Source organism: Rhinopithecus bieti, unplaced genomic scaffold (assembly GCF_001698545.2).
Source record: "Rhinopithecus bieti isolate Rb0 unplaced genomic scaffold, ASM169854v2 scaffold_9383, whole genome shotgun sequence".
Classification (NCBI taxonomy): Eukaryota; Metazoa; Chordata; class Mammalia; order Primates; family Cercopithecidae; genus Rhinopithecus; species Rhinopithecus bieti.
This window is the reverse complement of record NW_016806471.1, coordinates 2,175,710-2,181,052: the sequence shown is the minus strand read 5'-3', so window position 1 is coordinate 2,181,052 and position 5,343 is coordinate 2,175,710. Positions and strand designations below refer to the sequence as shown.

Here is a 5,343-nt window from a genome sequence, read left to right as displayed (position 1 = left end):
TCTCACTCTGTCGCCCAGGCTAGAGTGCAGTGGCCGGATCTCAGCTCACTGCAAGCTCCGCCTCCCGGGTTTACGCCATTCTCCTGCCTCAGCCTCCGGAGTAACTGGGACTATGGGCGCCCGCCACCTCGCCCGGCTAGTTTTTTGTATTTTTTAGTAGAGACGGGGTTTCACTGTGTTAGCCAGGATGGTCTTGATCTCCTGACCTCGTGATCCGCCCATCTCGGCCTCCCAAAGTGCTGGAATTACAGGCTTGAGCCACCGCGCTTGGCCCCAAGAAGGATTCCTATTAATCAGTTATGCATGAAGACAGTGGGTATTCAAGAAAAGAAAGCTAAAAAAGATCCCAAGTTGGGGGAAGTTTGATATGTTTGAACAGAAGTCTGAGATGTGCATGGTAGGTTCTCCAGGCCAGGAGAGAGACCTAACAGGACAGACTCTTCTCCCAAAACGGGCATGCGTGGTGGTTACAGGTGTGGGTTTTGGTCTTTTTTTTTTTTTTGAGACGGAGTCTTGCTCTGACACCCAGACTGGAGTGCAGTGGTGCAATCTAAGCTCACTGCAACCTTGGCCTCCTGGGTTCAAGCGATTCTCCTGCCGCAGCCTCCTGAGTAGCTGGGATTACAGGTGCCCGCCACCATGCCCAGCTAATTTTTATTTTAGTAGAGATGGGGTGTCACCATGTTGGCCAGGCTGGTCTCAAACTCCTGACCTCAAGTGATCCGCCCACCTTGGCCTCCCAAAGTGCTGGGATTACAGATGTGAGCTACTGCACCCGGCGAGGTGTGGGTTTTGAAGTCAAAAGGCAAGGGTTCAAGCCCTGCTGTACCACTTCTTTATTATATGACCTTAGGTAACTCAAATGTCAGTGTCCCCATGCATAAAATGTAATCATACCTCCTTTATGGGGATATAAAGAGAATTCAATAAAGCAATGTAGGTGAAATTCTCAGTACAATGCCCTGCACGTATCTGTGCTTACTAAGTGAAAGCTATTAATATTACTACACACAATCATAAAAACAGTGAATATACTCCCTATGGAAAACCTCTTGGTTTATGCTGAGAGGGCTGGGCAGTGTTAGTGTTCTCTTCATCACTATGATGAGGCGATCCACTTCACACTGGGAATTAAGTGTAGGAAATAAACCACCTGAAAATTGTTACCAATTCTTCCCATTCTCTTCTATTACTTGCTGGCAAGAAGTCTCTCAAGTCACGTTATGTACCCTATAAAGTGTACGCTTTTAACCACCATGCCTTGTTCCTGTGTTGAATTGACATTCTTACTGCCATCAAACCTGAAGGCACTTTGAATTCCATCCACTGAGTCCATGGGTGACATGGAGAGTACAAATGGTGAGCTTCACACGTAATCCAAAATTTCAATTTGACCCAGCTGTTTCAATGATCTCCCTTTCCATTCTCTTTCTAGGTTGGCCAAGAGGGCTTCATGGGATGCCTCTGTAGCTCATAGACCCGTGGTTCCTGTGTGTCTGCCGTGGGAAGCTCAGTAGGTAGAAAAAGAGGCTCTTTCTCAAGGCTGGCAGAGCCCCGGGTTGGGGCCACCCCTTGGCAAATGGGGCGCAAGCAGGATTTCAGCTTCAGCCAGCTCCTCAACCAGATGTCTTTGTGCAGTGCACAAATTGCACAACTGAACACAGAAGACCTTTGTAGCTATCAGAGTAAATTCGAATTACATATCTGGTCCCTTCCTTTGTCCAATCAGAGATGAAAGCAGTACTGCTCCAGGATAGTCAGGAAACAGAGGGCAAGGAAAAAAGTAGAGGGGAGTGTCAGAGCAGAAACCTCTAAATAGTGGAGTTGACTGTTTTGAACCCTCAGCGTCAGCTGCTCCATCTTACTTGGCTCATTGTAAACCCACAGTCTCAGTTGGAAAGCCAAGAGGATATTTATATAGGGTGGATCCAACCACAAACTATCTGAATTACTGTTGGAGAACCTGACTCTACTGTGCTCCATAAGACTAGAGACAATATTTATTTCATTCACTGTTGTCTCCCCAGGTCTTCACATGGTGCTTGATAAATAAGTGTTCAATAAATGTTTATTGCCAAATTGATTTTTTATTAGGAGAATAATAAAGCCAATTGCTGTTCTTTTTTCACAGGCACTAGAGCACTTGCCCTCCAGGTTAGGCACAATAAAAATGTTTCAAACATTTAAAAGTCTGTAGGTATGAAGAAGAAAGGGCAGGTGGGAGAGAAATGTGTTTGATTAAATCTATAAAGAGCAATGTTTGGTAGTTGAGAACATGAACTTTGGAGTCCCAGATTTCCACCTACTAAAGTGGGAACACTCCATAAAGTGACTTACACTGTATCAACAGCGTCCACCTTTCTAAAATAGCAGAGTTGTTGAGAAGATTAAATAACAACATATGTAAGAAACATTTAGGCCGGGACTAGTGACTCACGCCTACTAATCCCAGCACTTTGGGAGGCCGAGGCAGGTGGATTACCTGAGGTCAGGAGTTCGAGACCAGTCTGGCCAACATGGTGAAATCCCAACTCTACTAAAAATACAAAAAATTAGCCAGGTGTGGTGGCAGGCACCTGTAATTCCAGCTACCCAGGAGTCTGAGGCAGGAGAATCACTTGAACCCGGGAGGCAGAGGTTGCAGTGAGCTGAGATCTCGCCACTGCACTCCAGCCTGGGTGACAGAGCGAAACTCTGTCTCAGAAAAAAGAAAGAAACATTTAGCACATTTGCTGGCTCGTAGTAAACACAATGAATAGTAGCTAGTGTTTCTGTGCCTTTAGAAGGCTAGGGAAAAATTTAAGTTTAAAAAGGGAAAAAAAGTCATGTAAATGTGGCAAAATCTTGACAATTGGTGAACCCAGGTGATGTGTATATAAAAGTTCATTGTATTATTCTAATTTTATGTACATTTGAAAATTTTCACACATTTTTAAAGTTAAAAGGCAGGAAACACACAATTGCTTCCAAATCAACCAAATACTCAGTCTAGACTTCATATATTCCCTCAACGAGTATTTATAAAACACTGTGTGCCAGGCCATTGTGTGCTGCTGCCATATGGGATGCTAAGTCTCTGTTTTCAGGGAGCTTATAGTCTAGTTGGGAGACAAACATTAAGTTATGGAAAATTCTCCAAAAGAAGTGCTGAGAAGGCCAGGCATGGTGGCTCATGCCTGTAATCCCAGCACTTTGGGAGGCTGAGGCAGGTGGATCACTTGAGGACAGGAGTTCAAGACCAGCCTGGCCAACATGGCAAATCCCATCTCTACTAAGAATACAAAAATTAGCCAGACATGATGGTGTGTGCTACTTGGGAGGCTGAGGCAGGAGAATCTCCTGAACCCAGAGGCAGAGGTTGCAGCAGTGAGCTGAGCCACTGCACTCTAGCCTGGCAACAGAGCGAGACTCCGTCTCAAAAAAAAAAAAAAACAAAAGAAGAAGAGGGGGAGGGGGGGGAGGAAGAAGAATGGCAAGGGGAAAGATTTTCAATTCTTTTTCAATGTTTGCCCACAATTTTGCCACCAAGAAATTGGAAACCACAACTTTGTGCTTTCATATGAGAAATACAAAATGAGGAAAAATCGCGGCTTAGGACAGGTAAGGGATAGGCACTGCCAAGGCTTTGGATCTATGTCCACACATGTTTTTCTCCCACAGTCATCAAGGGTCAAAGATTTAATTTATTTCTTGATTCTCCAGCCCTACATTCCCCGCCCCACCCCACTCCCCAGCACCTGCTAGCTGAGGCACCCTCTTGAACCATATTCTTCACTTCAGGTGACTTGATAAATTAACTTTCTAAACTGGGAAAGCAATACTCCACACCGCTAAGCAGAGGCAGTTTCACTAAGACAGATGGAAACAAAGAAATGGGACCACATTCACTTGTAGATTTGCATAGGTCCAGACACTGAAAGCTGGGGCCTCTAGAATTCAGACAAGTTGTTCTTACAGCTCCTGAAAAGTCACCCTGCCCTTGGTCCTCAGCCTCATTTGATGACCTTCCACCCCTGTAGGACTGTAACTGTGTGAACAGGGGTTGAGGACCCACCCCAGGATCAAGCTGCCCAGGTTTAAATCCTCACACTACCAGTTCAACTCTGGGGACTTGCACAAATTTCTTCACTTCACTAAAACTCTATTTCCTCCTCTACAAAATGGGGTAATGTGTGAATTAAATGAGATAATGCATGTGGCATATAGTGGATTAAGTGCTTGCAGAATGTGAGCTATTTTTAATTTCTGTAATTCTGCCACTTCTTCCTGCTACTTTTCACCTCAAATTTAAATTGCCCCCATTAAGACATGTATTTTTTTTTCTTTCTCTCTCCCTCTCTCTCTCTTATTTTTAATAGAGACAGGGTCTCACTACATTGCCCAGGTTGGTCTTGAACTCCGTGTTTCAAGCAATCCTCCCTCCTTGGCCTCCCAATGTGTTGGGATTACAGGCGCAAGTCACTGTGCCTGGCCTAGATGTCTGTGTTTGTTTTTTTTCTGTTTGTTTGTTTGTTTGTTTGTTTTTGAGACTGAGTCTAGCTCTGTGAACCAGGCTGCAGTGCAGTGGCTCTATCTTAGCTCACTGCAAACTCCACTTCCCGGGTTCAAGCAATTCTCCTGTCTTAGCCTCTTGAGTAGCTGGGACTATAGGTGCATACCACCACACCCAGGTAATTTTTGTATTATTAGTAAAGAAGGGATTTCAGCATGTTGGCCAGACTGGTCTTGAACTCCTGACCTCAGGTGATCCACCCCCTCGCCTCCCAAAGTGTTGGGATTACAGGAATGAGCCACTGCACCCGGCCTAGACATCTGTTTTTAATCAAGGAATATTCATTTTATTTTTGGACCATTTGGGAAATTTTGTGTGCGTTGCCTCTGAGATAGACGTCTGTCACAAATATAAGGGAGAAATAATTCCCTGGTTAATTCGCAACTTGATATTGAATAGTTGCTCAGAACAGAGTTCTGTGGATAAAAAAACAAGAAGGGAGAAGAGGAAGAAGAGAAGGAAGGAGAAGATAGTATAGACCCAAGGTCTCAATGTAGGGAGGACAGATGACAAAGAAGTCAGTGAGGACTGGCACCCTGGAAGAGTTATGTTTGGAATTGTGTCTTTTTTTTTTTTTTTTTTTGAGATGGAGTCTCGCTGTCTCCCAGGCCGGAGTGCAGTGGCGCGATCTCGGCTCACTGCAAGCTCCGCCTCCCGGGTTCACGCCATTCTCCTGCCTCAGCCTCCCAAGTAGCTGGGACTACAGGCGCCCGCCACTACGACCGGCTAAATTTTTTGCATTTTTTTTAGTAGAGACGGGTTTTCAGCATGTTAGCCAGGATGGTCTCGAT

At 45.0% G+C, this 5,343-nt stretch overlaps 1 long non-coding RNA gene across 1 annotated transcript in view; it reads left to right on the top strand.

The window, feature by feature from the left end:
• Positions 1-1,829, top strand: part of LOC108532616 (uncharacterized) — a 25,593-nt gene extending 23,764 nt beyond the window's left edge. The window contains exon 4 of the long non-coding RNA XR_001886501.1: positions 1,436-1,829. This is a non-coding gene — a long non-coding RNA (uncharacterized LOC108532616). The remainder of the gene's footprint in view (positions 1-1,435) is intronic.
• The last annotated feature ends 3,514 nt before the right edge of the window (positions 1,830-5,343 follow it).